The sequence below is a fragment of the Bombina bombina genome, chromosome 4 (assembly GCF_027579735.1).
Source record: "Bombina bombina isolate aBomBom1 chromosome 4, aBomBom1.pri, whole genome shotgun sequence".
Lineage (NCBI taxonomy): Eukaryota > Metazoa > Chordata > Amphibia > Anura > Bombinatoridae > Bombina > Bombina bombina.
In genome coordinates, this window is record NC_069502.1 from 899,338,171 (window position 1) to 899,357,645 (window position 19,475).

Consider the following 19,475-nt stretch of genomic DNA (forward strand, 5'->3'; position numbering starts at 1 on the left):
ACAGTAATGCCCCACTTGTAATCTAGTCCTGTTTGTGAAATGTACTGGTTAGACAAGCAGGCAGAAGCAGGACAGCATTGCATTGCTATTAGGAAACAGACAAGTCGCATATAATTTATCCAGACAGTGCAGATATAAGCTCTGAGCTAAGAACGTGTGATTAGCATCTAATCTACAGCAAATGTCTTCTGTTTAAACAGTATTACACAGTTCTCCTTTTCCATGATTTGTTTTTGGCAGCTAAAAGCCAGATAGTGCATTTTATTTAAACCTATTACATTTGAACTTGTTCAGTGAATGTGTTGTGACTGAGAGCACTGACTGGTGTTTACAGCAAAATAGAGTTCAACAGGGTTCAGAATTAGAATGAGTATACTGCAAATAAGACCCTTTATCACACAGTAGGAATTTGTTTGCAAAGCTTAAGCATTTTTTTTATAATGAGTAATCTACAATTTCATTTTGCGTATAATGCTTAAAATATTGAATATAACATATATTATTTATTCACTATATGGTATAAATTTAGTTCTTGATATTCACTAATATCCATTAAATATATGGGTAAGGCATGAGGGGAAATTACCCCTTTAAGCTTTGCTCCTGATATCAGCATATGCACCCATTTTGTATCACCTTTTGATGAGAGCCACCAGTTTTAAAATAATGTGGGAGTGAGCCACCATTTTAAAAATAATAATCATAATCCTGAAGATATTTAGGGTTACCATCTGCCCTCCATTAAAATGCCAGACGACCTGCAGATGACAGGGCTGGGGTGGGTAGAAGGGTAACTTGTCAAAGTTACAGTAAACTCATAATTAGACATTCATAATTTAGACAGAACATACCATTTTAAACAACTTTTCAATTTACTTCTATTATTTTAATTGCTTTATTCTCTTGTTATCCTTTGCTGAAAGGTTTATCTAGGAAAGCTCAGGAGCAGCAAATAACCTAGGTTCTAGTTGCTGATTGGTGGTTGCATATATATATATATATATATATATATATATATATATATATATATATATAAAGATTGTCATTGACTCAACCATGTGTTCAATTAGAAACCAGTAGTGCATTGCTGCTCTTTCAACAAATGATACCAAGCGAATGAAGGACATTTGATAATAGAAGTAAACTGGAAAGATTTTTAAAATTGTATGTTCTACCTAAATCATGAAAGAAAAAAGTGGGTTTCATTTCCCTTTAAGTCACACCGTAAACCACAACCATATGTGTTTGTCACAGTTGAGCAGTGATTGTATCCCCTTGGCTGCTAGTAACAAAATAATTAATGTTTACCTGCCACTAACACAAACAAATGTGATTTGACTCCCCCCCCATGACTGCCAGGAAAACACATAAAACAGAATTTTTACATCCATATGGCAGCTAGTAATAAAACACAGGTTGTCCCTGCAGCTACATTTAATACACAAAGCAGTGCTTTAATAAACCTTCTATGACTGCCAGTATATATTTTTTCTTTGGCCGCCAGTATCACATAAATTGGTACATGTTCAATGTCACTGCTTTTCTGGGTTTTATTTTATTTGTAATGCATAGAAGTATAGGCAACATGTGAAATGCAGCTGCCACTCATGGTACTTAAAGGGACACTCAAGTCAAAATTAAACTTGTATTATTCAGATAGAGCAGGCAATTTTAAACAACTTTCCAATTTACTTCTATTAACAAAAATGTGCACAGTCTTTTTATATTTACACTTTTTAAGTCACCAGCTACTACTGAGCATGTGAAGAATTCATAGAATAATTGTATATGTATGTGTGATTGGCTGATTGCTGTCACATGATACAGGGGTAGTGGATATAGAAATAACTTTGAAATTTGTCAGAAAAAATCTACTACTCATTTGAAGTTAAGACATAGGGGCCGATTTATCAAGCTCCATATGGAGTTTGTTGCCCCTGTTTCCGCGCGAGCCTTCAGGCTCACCGGAAACAGAAGTTATGAAGCAGCGGTCTATAGACTGCTGCTCCATAACTTTTCCGCATGCTCTAAGGCCGCAGACAGAGATCAACCCGATCAAATACGATTGGGTTGATTGACACCCCCTGCTAGCGACCAATCTGCAAATCTGCAGGGGGCTGCATTGCAATGATAAATGCTGACAGCGTATGTAATATAATATATATTTTTTATACTTTCTGCAGTGTAGGATCCCCCTTTCCCTCCTACCTCCCTAACCCCCCCAAACAGCTCTTTAACCCTCCCCCCTCTGACTAGTGCCCGCCATATTAGTTACTTGCAGAGGTCTGCCAGTACCTATAAAAAACCTTTTTTTATGTTATTTTGTTTTACTTTTTAAAACTTTCTGTAGTGTAGTGATCCACAGCCCACCACCCCACCTTTTTTCTGTAGTGTAGCTCCCTATCCCTCCCTCTCCCTTTATTTAAAGTAGGATCATCCTACTTCCTTGGCCTCCCAACTTCCTCCCCCCACCCCTGCTGGACCGCCCACCCACCTCCTGGATTCCCTCCCACACCTCCCCCGGCACCAGCAGAGAATCCTTACAGACGGTGACCAATACAGTGTCACCGTCTGTAACAATCTGGCATCTGCCTTCATATGGAAGTAGAGCACGATTGTGCTCTTGTTCCATATGCGGGCAGATGCCTAGAGCTCAGGAACTCCACCTGTCAGCTGTAACTTAACAGCCGAGAATGCTGGAGCTTTCTGCAGCCCTGACATTGCAGAATTTGTTGGCGCTCTACAAATAACCGATAATAATATATATACAATTAGTAAAGTACCGCATATTGTATATTTACATCTTAATTGGCTATGGAGTTAAAGGGACCTTCATTATTGTTTTATCTACTTTACATACAGATCTCTTTAAAGCCTTTCTCTTATTTTAAACAATTACAGAAGCTAGTTGTTAAAGCTTTGTATCTTTATTCTTGGCACCTCCATCTTGGTACGCATGTATTGTTGCATCCTGTGACAGAAGCAGTGCACTTTCACAGATCACTGATGTTACCGGCTTTTTGACAGCTGCACCTTACACTTTGGATTAGATCTCACAATAGAAAGCATAATTATATTTTTGTATTTTTTTCACAGTTTAACCCCTTAAGGACCAAGGACATATAGGGTACATCCTACAAAAATTGTCAGTTAGTGACCAAGGACGTACCCTGCATGTCCTCAGGGTTTTCAAGCATTGGAAGCAATCCCGATCGCTTCCAACCACTTTCAAGGGGTTGCAGTGATGCCTCGCTACTGAGGAATCACTGTAATCTCTTTTTGAAGCCCCCAATGCAGAGAGAGAGACTCTGTGGCCCTCTCTGCATCGGGCATTGATGGTGCCGATCATTGGTGGGAGCAGCAGGTGGGAGGCACATCGATCTAGTGGCAGTAGGCGCAAATGACCGGGGGACACGTGGGTGGGCGGTTGTGCGCATGCGTGTGCACACGCGCAGTGAAATAACGATCTATGCGGCCAAAGTTTTTTGCATTGATGTCTAGGTGGGGACATATTGGCTGTTGGACAGGGGATCTGGGAGGGGGAGGGAGGTAGAATGTTGAGGAGGGGGCAGCTACACTACAGAAAATACCCTATTATAAAAAAAAAACCACAGATATTTTTGGGGTCAAACTGGGTACTGGCAGTAAATAGGTAGAGGGGGTGGATTTAGTGAGCTGTATGGGGGGATCAGGGAGGTTGGGGGCTAAGAGGGGATCAAACACTGCAGATTCAATTGAATGAAATAAAAAATGCTTTTTATTTTAGTACTGGCAGACTTTCTGCCAGTACTTAAAATGGTGGTGACAATTGTGAGTTTGGGAAAGGTAGAGAGAGCTGTTTGAGGGGGGTCAGGGAGGGTTCAGGGGGTGGGATGCTGATCTCTACACTAAATCTAAAATTAACCCTACAAGCTACCTAAATTAACCCCTTCACTGCTGGGCATAATACAAGTGTAGTGTGCAGCGGAATTTAGTGGCCTTCTAATTACCAAAAAACAACTCCAAAGCCATACATGTCTGCTATTTCTGAACAAAGGGGATCCTAGAGAAGCATTTACAACCATTTGTGTCATAATTGCACAAGCTGTTTGTAAATAATTTCAGTGAGAAGCCTAGAATTGTGAAACATTTAATGATTTTTTTTATTTGATTGCATTTGGCATGATATGGTGGCATGAAATATACTAAAATGGACCTAGATCAATACTTTCGGTTGTCTACTACACTACACTACACTAAAGCTAAAATTAACCTTACAAGCTCCCTACAAGCTCCCTAATTAACCCCTTAACACAGATATCAGTGTTCCAATGTAACTATCGCTAATTTAAAAAAAAAGTGGTTTGGAAATAGCAAGTGCTACTTGTATTTATTGCCCTATAATGTACAAAAAAAGCAAAGAACATGTAAACATTGGGTATTTCTAAACTCAGGACAAAATTTAGAAACTATTTAGCATGGGTGTTTTTTGGTTGTTGTAGATGTGTAACAGATTTTGGGGGTCAAAGTTAGAAAAAGTGTGTTTTTTCCATTTTTTCATCATATTTTATAAAAAAATTATAGTAAATTATAAGATATGATGAAAATAATGGTATTTTTAGAAAGTCCATTTAATAGCGAGAAAAACGGTATATAATATGTGTGGGTACAGTAAATGAGTAAGAGGAAAATTACAGCTAAACACAAACACCGCAAAAATGTAAAAATAGCCCTGGTCCCAAACAGTCAGAAAATGGAAAAGTGCTATGGTCCTTAAGGGGTTAAAGAAATATTAAAAGCCTTCTAGAATTATATAGAGAAATGCAGTCACTGCTCCCGTTCTGTATTGTGAACCCGGAAATAAAGTGCAAGATTTGGTCTGTCAAGAAGACAACAATGTCACTGATAGGTGAATGTGCACTACTTCTGTCACAGGAAACACAAATACTTTATAAGTGCAAGATGGTGGTTCCCAGTGTAAAGATCCAGAGCTTCAGTAGTAACCAGCACTTGTAAAAGGTTAAAATAAGAGAATGGCTTTGAAGAGAGCTACACGCATAGGAGGAAAAAAATCCCAGTAAAGTGAGTAGTAACCATGCTACTTTAGTTGTGCCCAGCAGTTTAATATCCCTTTAACTCTGCCAAGATATACGATTCATTTTACAGGCAGTGAAGGTAGACAGAAATGTATCATGTGACCCCTTTGTCATTGTTAGACTCAGACCACTTCTGTAACTCCATGGTTGAAGTCGTTGAACTGGTCAGGAACAATATTCAAGTTGGGACACGTGAATATGCCCCTAACTACCTTCCCAGTTATTGTGCATTTGTGCATAAGCATTAGTTGCATGCAGGTATGCAGGCAGACCTAGGGCTAGATTAGTGGCGCTGTAGTTTTTTTTTTTGCATAAGGGTAAACTCCGCTAGTATTTTTATATTTGATTTTTTTTTTTGGTTGCGTTCGTATTACAAGTTCCCAAAAAAACTTATTTTTTGCTAGCGTTAACCTGAATAGCGCCAGTAACCAAACTTACGTTTTCACGTGCGCATGCAAGTACTCCCCCAAAGAGATCAATGGAGAAAACTCCATCGCCTTTTCGCATTCCCCATAGAAGTCAATGGAAAAAAAACTGTTGAAAAAAAACCAAACACCCATTGCGCAAACAACATAGCATATTCGCGTTAGTAAATGTGAAATATTTACAGTAAAAACATAGTTTAAATCTTTATTAAATATAAATATTGCATAAATATGTTGTATCATGTTTTTATCTGCTTAATGGCAAAGGGATATAATGTATATATATATATATATATATATATATATATATATATATATATATATATATATATATATATATATGTCTATATGTGTGTACATATATATTAATGTGTTTATATGTACACTTGTATAAACATATCTATATACAAACAAATACATCTTTAGCAATGTGTCTCAATGTTACAGCAATTTGTCTGTCTTTTTTTTCTAACACTCGAGATCTCATATCTTTGAGCCCTTATAACTTTTTGTGCAACATTTTTCTTAAATATTTTTTAATAGACAGGGTAATAGAGTATAAGTGTAATCTGTAATGTATTTTTGAAGTGTTTTCGCTCCACTTGTAATATCAGCAAAATTAAAATGGCTCACAAAAACGCAATTTAACTAGCGCAAAACCGTTTGTGCCTCAATTGTAATCTAGCCCTTAGTAAGGTCAGTGGACAGCCTAGTAGTTTGATAGGCTAATCAGTAATGCTACTACGGGGTGGGCGGGATTTAATTTCATTCTCATACTCAGGCAGCACAATATATTGAGTGGGGATGGGGATGGGATGTAATATTCAAAATATTAAACAAATTTTAACATATTCATTCGTTCGTTATTAATTTTGAATGTTTATACAACATTCTAACATTTGTTTAATGTAATAGTATTTCTAATGCTTTCTTTAAATGTAATATTTTAATTATGCAATATTCAAAATAGAGACATTCAAATTGATATATTTGTATCTATTATGTATCAATTTACTAAATTCCCTACCACATGAACTATTTAACTTCTGAATAGTATTTGTTAAATCAAATGTTACATTTGAAATTTCAATGTGTCTATTCAATCTAATTATGAACATTCAAACAAGAAAGTAAGATTCTAAAACCAGAAATAACATTTGAATAACACATTTTAATGGATTTTCATTCTTATCAACATTTGATTGTCAAAAATACATGTCCACAGGACTATTTGTTCTACCAAACAAATTACACTTTCAGCACATTCGGGTTAGTATATATAAATAATTATATGTAGGTATAGATAATACAGATATATACAGATATATATATAGGAATATCTATTTATTCGGGTTAGTATATATAAATAATTATATGTAGATAAATACAGATATATACAGATATATATATAGGAATATCTATTTAAAAATACATAGAACAAATTCTGTATGTGCAGAACATTGGAATGTGATATATGTAATATAATAATAATAATAATAATAATAATAATAATAATAATACAGTACATACACAGTTAAACAATTTATTAAATATGAATATTGCAAAAATATTTTTTTTTTTTATTTTATCTACTTAAAGGGACACTGTACCCAAAATTTTTCTTTCGTGATTCAGATTGAGCATGAAATTTTAAGCAACTTTCTAATTTACTCCTATTATCAAATGTTCTTCATTCTCTTGGTATCTTTATTTCAAATTAAAATGTATAGAGGGAGAGAGAGAGCGCTGAAAAGATCACCTCAAAGTACACAGGTTGATATCAAAAATCCCCAGATGATATTGATAAGTGAAAGTCTATGTTAATTATCTTCCTGCGCTAAAGACCAGTGTCAGTGGTTCTAAAGCTAAAACTGTTGAGGTGAAACGGAAATGTAAATAATAACTCTAGAAAATGAATTTTATATATAAACAGATATTCTTTTATTTGATATTGTAAAAGTTGATTAAAAAATACTCTTTGGCTCTTTAAAAAATGAATTTATATTAAAAGCTGATGATATAAAATTTTATCTTATTTTCAGCAAAAAATGACAGAGGCAAAAAGATAAAGAGTAGATATAGTTAGTATACAGAACAGATAAAGTTAGTATACACAGCAGATATAGTTAGTATACACAACAAATATAGTTAATATAGTTAATATAGTTAATATACACAACAGATATAGTTAGTATACACAGCAGATATAGTTAGTTTACACAGTGGATTGGAGAAACATAAAATGTTAGTCGACGAAAATATGGGGTAAAATGTGTAAGCTAAAATGTGTAAGCTAAATAGCGATTAAAAAGGGATATGGGTAAGAAGGGATATGGGTAAGAAAACACCTTATTGCATATGATAGGCAGTTTTCTGCACTTGTGCAAAAAAGCAAACTATATTAGGCTTTAGGGAATGTTTAGCAAGCCTGAGTATATGAAAATAAACATATATGAAAATATGAAAATAACCATATAAAGATTGGAACATGAAAATGGAACAAAGTTTGTAAAAAGTTCTTTTCTGTGCACAGGTAAAGATTTTGGCATATGAGAATGTTTTGCGGATGAAAATTTTAGTGCCGTCTCTTTATAGTGAGGGTACCTTGTATGATCAGATTAAAGTTCGTTCAGTTATCCAATCTTGGTATACAATTAGGAATTTTTCCGGTGTATTGGTAAAACCAGGTTACCTTGAAATGCTTATTCCGAAGGAAGCATCTGATGGTTTGTAGATGTAATGCCTTATCTGTTTCTTTTCCTTAATGATAAAACCAGGTTACCATTAAGTTTTTTGAACAGCATACAGGCCTGATGTAACGTGGATGTGACACTTTATCCCGCGTCTGGAGGCAGGGTAATTCTCGTCCGGTCTTTTTCCTTATTAGTCGGCTGATGGTGGTAGTCTGACGTCACAGACTACGGTGGCTCAATATTGCCAAAAAGAAGTAACGCGTTTCGGTCGTGGACCTTTCTCAAACTTCTGATTTGCTCATTGTCCATCTTGCTCTTTTTATAGCAGAGCTTGTATCCTAAAACATGTAAGCACCTCCTTACTTAGTTTATTGTTAACTTTATGCATATGTAGGAAAGTGGCAAATTTCGTTCATAGTTAATTGCCATATATCATATATGGTATAACACACAGAAACAAACATTTGAAAAGCTGAGTGTAGAAGAAAATGTATACATTTGTTTACACAGATATGTGCGCTATATTTTACGAGTGGGGAAAAGAGCATAGAAAAGAGTTTTCTTTTTGCCTTAGGGGTTTCGCTGTTCTGAGGGCGACATTGCTTGTAAGCCGAAGACAATTTTGGCTTTTCACGTAAGGCTAGAAACTTTACAAAAAAACTTTTTTTACATACTAAATAATGATAAAAGAAAAAAAGAAAAAAATATAGAAAAAATATATATTGCAGGGTACTGGAATGAAAATATAATATGTCCATTACAGTCTGCTATGGTATTGATATATATATAAAAAGGGTGGTTTTGCATAATAGTTTATAGAGGGGGTATTATTATATGTATATATTTATGGGTATCATTAAAAAATCGGTTCATTGAGCCTATATATATACTAAAAACGTGTAATTTAAAATTTATAGTCTTATTATACTGAAATGTATTATATATTGTCTTCAATTGACAGTTAGTGTGGAACATATTAAATCCCTAGACGTCCATCAGAGGACTAAAAGTTCAACATATGTCTTATTTGCTATATATAAAAATATAAATATAAATATATAAATACATTATATAGGAATAATGTATTTATATATTTATATTTATATTTTTATATATTATATATATTTTTATATATTATATATATTTTTATTTGAAGTTGTCTGTGTTGTGGTTCATATATACCCACTGAACAACACACATAAGATCACTCCTTTGCAGCACCTGAAGTCCAGACATCAGGAGATAAACACCAAGTTGCAACCAGAGCAAGTGCCTTTGGAGCCTGACTCCTACAGTGTACTAGCCACTGTTAAGTGCTAGCCTGCTCTCTTGCACTGGTCACAGTACAGTGCCACACCATCTGGTAAGCATAATATCTACTTTTATCTATACCTGCATTCCAGACGATATCACGCTATTGTGGCGCCCTCTAAGTAAGGAGGTGCTTACATGTTTTAGGATACAAGCTCTGCTATAAAAAGAGCAAGATGGACAATGAGCAAATCAGAAGTTTGAGAAAGGTCCACGACCGAAACTCGTTACTTCTTTTTGGCAATATTGAGCCACCGTAGTCTGTGACGTCAGACTACCACCATCAGCCGACTAATAAGGAAAAGACCGGACGAGAATTACCCTGCCTCCAGACGCGGGATAAAGCGTCACATCCACGTTACATCAGGCCTGTATGCTGTTCAAAAAACTTAATGGTAACCTGGTTTTATCATTAAGGAAAGAAACAGATAAGGCATTACATCTACAAACCATCAGATGCTTCCTTCGGAATAAGCATTTCAAGGTAACCTGGTTTTACCAATACACCGGAAAAATTCCTAATTGTATACCAAGATTGGATAACTGAACGAACTTTAATCTGATCATACAAGGTACCCTCACTATAAAGAGACGGCACTAAAATTTTCATCCGCAAAACATTCTCATATGCCAAAATCTTTACCTGTGCACAGAAAAGAACTTTTTACAAACTTTGTTCCATTTTCATGTTCCAATCTTTATATGGTTATTTTCATATTTTCATATATGTTTATTTTCATATACTCAGGCTTGCTAAACATTCCCTAAAGCCTAATATAGTTTGCTTTTTTGCACAAGTGCAGAAAACTGCCTATCATATGCAATAAGGTGTTTTCTTACCCATATCCCTTCTTACCCATATCCCTTTTTAATCGCTATTTAGCTTACACATTTTAGCTTACACATTTTACCCCATATTTTCGTCGACTAACATTTTATGTTTCTCCAATCCACTGTGTAAACTAACTATATCTGCTGTGTATACTAACTATATCTGTTGTGTATATTAACTATATTAACTATATTAACTATATTTGTTGTGTATACTAACTATATCTGCTGTGTATACTAACTTTATCTGTTCTGTATACTTACTATATCTACTGTTTATCTTTTTGCCTCTGTCATTTTTTGCTGAAAATAAGATAAAATTTTATATCATCAGCTTTTAATATAAATTCATTTTTTAAAGAGCCAAAGAGTATTTTTTAATCAACTTTTACAATATCAAATAAAAGAATATCTGTTTATATATAAAATTCATTTTCTAGAGTTATTATTTACATTTCCGTTTCACCTCAACAGTTTTAGCTTTAGAACCACTGACACTGGTCTTTAGCGCAGGAAGATAATTAACATAGATCTTTATTTCAAATGCAAGAATGTTAGTTTAGATGCCGGCCCATTTTTGGTGAACAACCTGGGTTGTCCTTGCTGATTGGTGGATAAATCCATCCACCAATAAAAAAGTGCTGTCCAGAGTACTGAAACCAAAAAAAAGCTTTGATGCCTTCTTTTTCAAATAATGATAGCAAGAGAACGAAGAAAAATTGATAATAGGAGTAAATTAGAAAGTTGCTTAAAATTGCATGCTCTTTCTGAATTACAAAAGAAAAAAATTGGGTACAGTTTCCCTTTTACTACAGGGGGCTTCAAGGGGAAAGACATTTTATAGTACAGTGTCCTGTTAAGAATATAAAGGAACATAATATCTAGAACTGAAATAAACATAAATAAAATTAGGAGCATTTTTACTAAATGCTTGCACAGATAAAAGTTACCAATGCTCAAATTTAATTTAAAGAATAGGAAAGTCAAAATTAAACTTGCATGATTCAGATACAGCGTGCAATTTTAAGACACTATTAAAGGGACAGTCTAGTCAAAACTAAACTTTCAGTATTCAGATAGGGCATGCAATTTTAAACAACTTTCCTATTTACTTTTATCATCAAATTTGCTTTGTTCCCTTGGTGGTATTTTTGAAAAGCTAAACCTAGCTAGGCTCAAACTGATTTCTAGACAGTTGAAAACTGCCTCCTAGCTCAGAGCATTTTGAAAGTTTTTCACAGTTAGACTGTGCTAGTTCACATGTGTCATAGAGATAACATTGTGCTCACTCCCGTGAAGTTATTTAGGAGTCTTCACTGATTGACTACACTGCATGTCTGTCAAAGGCACTTAGATAAGGAGGCTGTCTGCAAAGGCTTAGATACAAGGTAATCACAGAGGTAAAAAGTATATTAATATAACTGTGTTGGTTATGCAAAAACAGGGAATGGGTAATAAAGGGATTATCTAACTTTTTAAATAAGAAAAAATTTGGTGTAGACTGTCCCTTTAAATTCACTTTCATTTTCAAATGTACTTTGTTCTCTTCGATATATGTTGTTGAAAAAACAATATGTACATATCCTGCACTATTGGTAGCTAGCTGGTGATTCATACCTGCACAAACTTGCCTCTTGTGATTGGCTCTCTAGATGTGTTCAGCTGTCTCTTAGTAGTGCATAGCTGCTCCTTCTTCAAAGGATAACAAAAGATTGAAGCACATTTTATAATAGAAGTAAATTGGAAATTTTTAAAATTGCATGCTTTATCAATCATGAAAGAAAAAAAATGAGGTTTCATGTCACTTTAACATTTATATACCACTCATGCTTCGAATGCTGGTTACATTGCACAACATTACCAGTAGCATTTGAAACATAAATGGGAGACAAGTATAGATTTTTTTTTTTTTGTCCCTTTAAAATTGAAAAGCACCCAAGAACATTTCAATTTTGACCTTTCTATCGCTTTAAACAGACAATACCATTCTGAGGTTCGTGAAGCCATGATATGATGCAGGTTGAAAAAAAATGTAATTTAGTATTGGTTACCAAGATACATGAGAAGTAATGTTATGTAATTAGTGCTGCAAATTATAATCATCCTTGCTATGTTATTGAAAATTTTGAAAATATGGTTCTTTCAGGCAATAATTTGCCCTATAATTCTAAAACTAGAACATATAAACGATATTGCTTTTGACTTCTGAGAATTATATCCAAGAGTCGAGGAGTAAATTAAAATGTAATGGTATTGCTTTGGTACCCATATTGCTATTAACTGACATTGAATGTCAGATATTACATTTTATCAAATGCATTGGTTATATGAGAAGAAAAAAAACAAGATATATTTTATTTTTTCAAATGCAGCAGCAAACCCTCTGTCTGGCATAGGTGAATCAGGGGAGGCATTACTGAAAACATTTAGGTGCATGTATGAGACACCATAATGCCTTTACTGAAGCCTGAATTCCCTGTCTGTGTTGAGAAGTTTGTCTTGTATAAGTTTTGCACCATTAGGTGACTAATAGTAGGAATGGGCCAATGTTTCGCAATATTCGAAAAATGAAACGAATTTTAACACATTTGGTAGTTTGTTTTGAATTTTGAATGTTTGTACAACATTCTAACTTCCGTTTAATGTAATAGTATCTAATGTTTTCTTTAAATGTATTATTCGATTTCTAATAATTCGATTCGAATTAGGCAATATTCAAATATAAAAAAAATGAATTTATAAATTTGTAGTAGCATTTCTAATGCTTTCTTTAAATGTAGTATTCATAAAATGCAATATTCAAAATAGAAACATTCAAATTGATATATTTGTATTGATTATGTATCTATTTACTAAATTCCCTACCATATGAACTGTTGAACTTCTGAATTGTATAAAATTGAATGTTACATTCGAAATTTCATATTTTACATTTGAAAGTGACATTTGAAAACTGTAAATAGCATTCGATTATAGAATATTTAAGAATATTCGTTCTTATCAACATTCAATTATGTAAATCGAATTTCTACAATAACATTTGTTTTAACATTCAAATTTGAATATAAACACATTCGCCCATCCCTAACTAATAGGTATCCAAGATAAATCTGTATAAAAGGAAAAAATATCAAAATCTCAGAAACTATTAAGGGCTGATGCTGTATTTGGTAGTTCCTACCCCTTACAAAACCACTTAAAATAACTACTTACTCTAAGAAATAAACACACAACACATATAGCTGGGTTTTAAGACCATGACAATGGTCATATTTATTAACAAAGATTAACTTGACTTCAACGGAAGTCATTCAAATATTTAACCTGTGGCGGCATTCGAGGCCTAGTAAAATGATACTATTAGCTCCATATGACAAGAGGTCGCAGCCAGATGTTGTGGAATTGCAAATGCCAAGGGTGGTCCGCAAATGTGGCCCCACCCCATTCCGTCTAATAGGCACGGACGTCCTAAAGGATCTTCAGCCAGCAGACCCGCGGGGCCCCCCAGGTCACGACCTGAGGACATCACCCACGCCCATTAGCCCGACTGTCACCTCTGCAGACTCCGCCCTCACTTGTTGATGGCTACGAACTCCCGCCACTAGGAGATAAGTGTTTCATAGAAAAACGCTTCAACCTCTAAGGCGCTGGTATGGCAAAGCCTTGCAGCAATGCGCAACCAGGAAGCAAGTAAATTACAGCTAAGGTCTTACCAAGACTAGGTCAACTAACCCCCTCCTTGCCTTTCGCATCTAAGGACCAGCAACCCGTCCGGGAAGCCATCTGCCTGAATGACGCCATGAAACGTTGAGTTAACACAACTCAGTAACAAATAAAGGGGCTGGGAGGGAGGGAAACTTTCCTCTTGAAAATCCCAGGTGGAAGAGGCCAGATTGTTCCAGAACTTCCCTTATATGTGGTAAGCCTAAGACCTCCCCTCACTTTGCAACATTGTTGCTACTACTACACTGCACTGGGATTTTCACTAGCCTGTCAGCTCATCCCTTAACTCCATTACAGGAGACTCTGCTACCTTTCATTCCCCTAAGGGCTGATGCTGTATTTGGTAGTTCCAACCCCTTACAAAACCACTTAAAATAACTACTTACTCTAAGAAATAAACACACAACACATATAGCTGGGTTTTAAAACCATGACAATGGTCATATTTCTTAACAAAGATTAACTTGCCTTCAACGGAAGTCATTCAAATATTTAACCTGTGGCGGCATTCGAGGCCTAGTAAAATGATACTATTAGCTCCATATGACAAGAGGTTGCAGCCAGATGTTGTGGAATTGCACGGACGTCCTAAAGGATCTTCAACCAGCAGACCCATGGGGCGGGGCCCCCCAGGTCACGACCTGAGGACATCACCCCCGCCCATTAGCCCGACTGTCACATCTGCAGACTCCGCCCTCACTTGTTGATTGCTACGACCTCCCGCCACAAGAGACAGGCACTCCCAAAACCGGGCTCTTGCCACCACCCGCTAAATATTACTAACCAAATCCGTCTTGAGGTCCGCCAGGAAGATTGCCAGCCCATCATCGGACAGGTGCACTCCGTCCGGGCGATACAGCCCTTTTTTGTCCGCTGAGATCAGTTCGTGGCGGACCACAAAACCCCCTACGGCTAGCACAGCTCTACCCAGCTCCCTATTAACTTTCTTTCTTACCCTATACGCTACTCTAGGTGTGGGAAAAAATCTCCAACGCAACCGGGGAATTATGTTGGACCAAGCCAACCTAACTCCAGGAAACATGGTACAGATCCACCTGACATCTGACCTCATCGCATTGATGAGGTCCAGTGCTGGTGCACTCCCTATATCGTTCCCCCCCCATGTGGAGGAGGATGATGTGGGGCTGTCCCCATCTATGTCTAGCATTCTGGAGGAGGGCAGGCAAACCATCCCACTGTAAGCCTCTACGGCCCAACCACCGAATTGATGCTTTTGACGTCGGAAGACCCAACTGCTGCCCCTCGGGAAGAGAATGAGCTCTCAGTGCCGCCCAGTGCACGTAAGAATGCCCTATGATCCAGATTCGGGTAGGACCTGTAGCCACACCTAAAAAAAGGATTACATAGTTAATGACTGAACCAAAAATGAAGAACACAACCAGATAACTGCAAAGACGCCTGATATATTAACACCATGCCCCTAGCCACTAAGCCTCCGCTGGCGGGCGCACATAAGACTTATAACATTGTGATCTCCACCTGCCCAACCTCTGGATGTGTTCCCCTTTCCAACCCAGTGCTGCAGCACTGGTAGCAGCCCCTATCCAGAAGGAATGAGGAGTGATTTTACATGTCCCCAGACCTGCTGCACTACCTTCTTAAGCACCGCTGCGAACTGGTACCTAAAAAGATTAGATCCATCAGAGTGCACCAAAAACTGAGCTGGACCTTGCGGATGTAAGACCTCGTCAACAAAACTGGGCAGGCACCCGAGGCTGAAGGAATCAGAGTCAACCAGATCCCTCTCCTCTCCTGGTCCGTCTTAGAGTGCGAGATAAACAGTAGCAAATTATTTCCCGCCCATTTAACATGAGCCAGCTGCATTCATGAATTAGCCGTGTCCTTTGAAGCAGCCACCAGCTCCCCCGGTCTAAGCGCAGCAAAAAATGCCAGAGAAAAAGCGCACTGAAACAGCTCTCTTCCTCCAGGTTCTACGCAAACTCCCCCGGTGGCGTCGAGCAGCCTGGATAGTCTGCACAACGTCACTGGTTCACGGGCATCTTTGGATCTGCCCTCGAGTCTGCCCCAACCTTTAATCACCTGCCTCACCAGGAATCCCTTAGTGATGTTGAGCCACTCCAACATATTGCAGAAGAAGGAGATGGCCGCTATCCTGTTTGCTATAGCACCTTTAGAGATTCCCTGCCTGTTCCTATCTGCTAGCCACTTCAAGAACAGATCCCTATGGGCTACTCCTGCCCCTGTGCCCTGCTCTTGACAATAACTTACCCACTCACCCCAGTGCTGCGAATAAGCTTTCCAAGTTTTCGGTGCCAAAGATGCCCTCACGAGGTGCCCTACGGACCTCCATGCTCCGCCAACTGCCAAATAGAATGGGAAAAAGGTAAGCGAACTGCCGCTGCATTAGGGGCCAGTCTGCGAAATTGCTTCCATTGAAACCTTGAGAGTGCGTCCGCCAGGGTATTGTTAACCCCGGGGACGTGTCTAGCAGTGAATTGAACGTTGCATTGCAAACACCTCAGCACCAGCTGGCGCAAATACCTAACCGCTACGGGTTATGAGGCGGACAATCTATTTATTGCAAACACAACGCTAGCGTTGTCCGTCCAAAACACGATAAAGTGGTCCCTCAGATCCGACCCCCAGAGCTCCATAGCGACAACTATGGGAAAAAGCTCCAGGAGTGTTAGGTTCCTGGTAAGGCTCCTTTGGACCCAGGATGGTGGCCATGGCTCGGCGCTCCATTGTCCATCCAGATAAGCGCCATAACCAGCTGCCCCAGCTGCGTCTGTCAGCAGGTGCACTGTCTGACTGGAAACCCGAGGAGCACGCCAAAGCAGCATTCCATTAAAATCTCTCAGGAAACGCTCCCATACCCGTAGGTCTTCTCGCATGTCCACCGACACCACAACCTTAGTATGAGGAGTGGAAAGCATAGCCTCCATCCTCCTGTTAAATACGCGGCCCATAGGTATTATTTTGCATGCAAAATTGATTAACCCTAGTACTGACTGCAGTTCCCTCAGTGGCATGCTCTTCACCGCCATCACTTTGCGCACAGCTGAGAGCATGGCTACCACCTTGTCAGTCGGAAGACGACATAGCCTTGCAGCAGTGTCAATCTCAATCCCCAAGTAAGTGAGTCTTGTACAGGGGCCCTGTGTTTTTTCCTCCGCTAGTGGTACTCCAAATCTTGCCATTAATCCCCGCATTACTGCGATTAGCCGATCGCACTCGCGGGTATTTGCCCCGCCAACCAGCAAGAAGTCGCCCAGGTAATGGGCGACCACTCCCCCGCCAGCTGCCGCCACGATAGCCCAATGTAAGATTGAGCTAAATTCTTCGAAGTATGCACACGATAGCGAGCAACCCATGGGCAGGCATTTGTCAATGAAATAACTGCCCTCAAATTTACACCCCATCAGCCAAAACGATGATGGGTGTATGGGGAGCAGCCGAAAGGGGACTCAATGTCCATTTTGGCGAGCAGCGCACCCGGACCCGCCGCCACTACCATTTCCAATGCTTAGTCAAAAGATTGGTAGGTCACCGAGCTTATCATAGGGTCTATCACATCATTTACAGACCCGCCCTTTGGATAAGACAAATGCTGTATCAGGCGAAATTTCCCCGGTTCCTTTTTTGGAACCACCCCTGGCGGGGAAATAACCAGGTCAGTGATGGGAGGTTGCTGAAATGGACCCGCAAACCTCCCCAGAGCAATTTCCTTGCCCAATTTCGCCCTTACTTCCCCCGGCATTTCATAAGCCGGTTTTAAATTCTTATGCGAGACGGACCCAATTACCAACCCCAATGTTGGTATTTTAAACCCTTCGCCAATACCCGCCAAGAGATTGGCAGCCACCAGCCAAGGCTTAATGGCGTCCAGCTTCAGGGGTGTTGGTGCTCTTTTGTCCAGACCCCCCTGCCTTAGCCGTCCCTGCGCTTGGGGCACTCGAATCCCGGGTGTTGTCCGCTGCAGTACATGCAGGCATGACGAAAAAAGCAGGAAGCCCCTTTGTCACACTGCTTCTCGTTGTACTTCCAACACTCTCTACCCCGACGCTTAACCAGGTTCTGTGTTCTAGGTGGCCCTGCCCGTAGCAGCGATCCCCCTACTCCCCCTTTCTCTGGGATGAGCAAGGACCACAAATCCAAGTCTTTCACCCCAAAGTTCAGAACCGGGTTTCCGACCATTTTCCTCCTAAATTCACTATCATAGGCCCTCCACATGCCTTCCCCGTATCTATTGTAGATACATTCTATAATTTCCGCATACTTGATTACATCAACAGCAGCCTCTGACCTCTGTTCTATGTAACATGAGGAGAATACTCTGAAGCACCGCCCCCACTCCTCAAATGTATCCGGGCGCTGGATCTTTTTTGGTCCAGTCCCATCCATCCTCACTACGCTCTTTGTCACGCTGCGCTTCCAGCGACAGCTCAAACATATTTACATACTTATGATCTCTAATTTTTTGCACCGTCTTTGGCTTGAGGTGCGCGTGCAAGCAGTGGATTTTACAGGGGTAAGAGTCCCCCTGTAGAGCCACCTTCCTAGCGCTAATTGTAATGTCTTGCGTCACCTCCTGCAGCGCTACCCGTGGAGGCCGCTGCTGTGCTCTGCCCTGCCGGCAGCAAAACTCGATCCGCGCTGCCTAAACCTTTCGCTTGATTACGCTCTTCCACCAGCAGCTTTAACATTTTGAACATGCGGCGCTGCCCCTTGCTATTTAGCCCTAATTTCCTCCCCCCATCTGAGTGAGAATCAGTGCTGTAGTCAGTGTCAAGGACGTGTGACAAATTAAGTAAATTTCTCTCACCAACTGCAGATGTGGACGGCATTGATGTTCCGGGTGCAGCTCCCGCTGTTCCTCCACCTGTAGGTTGAACTGATGATCCGGCTCCTGCTGTGTTGGAGCTCTCTGCCACTGGCGCCGCAGCCATTGTGTCCTGTGGGGGAGAGACAAACAAGAGGGGAGTATCCAGGCCAGCCATGCGACCCCCCTGGCTTCCTCCCCTAACCGGGGTAGAAGTGCTGAGCCCAGGCCCAATCTGAACCCCTCTTGCCCCTACATCATCCATATCCCCACTCCGCTCATTCCAGGACCTTGACCCTGCGACATTGGCTGCAGCCCTGACTCTGCTTTCCCTGACAGTGGTTGCTTTTCTATCACCTGTATGCATGGCCCTTGAGCCCCCCTGCACCCCTGCGACTCCCTGCTGCAATGACTCCCCTTGTCTGTCTTCCTCCAACACATTCTCTCTTAGCTGGGGCGCATAAGCGCTAGTTGCACCTCCCCTGCCTGCCCACTGGCGCCCCAACAATGCGCTTCTAGCTCTCCCATATGCTTGTCTTGTCACTCTGGTACCCAAAAGCCTCCCCCTTTGCAAGCCGCGCCCCCTCTGAAGTGGTGTGGCCCTAATCGCCCT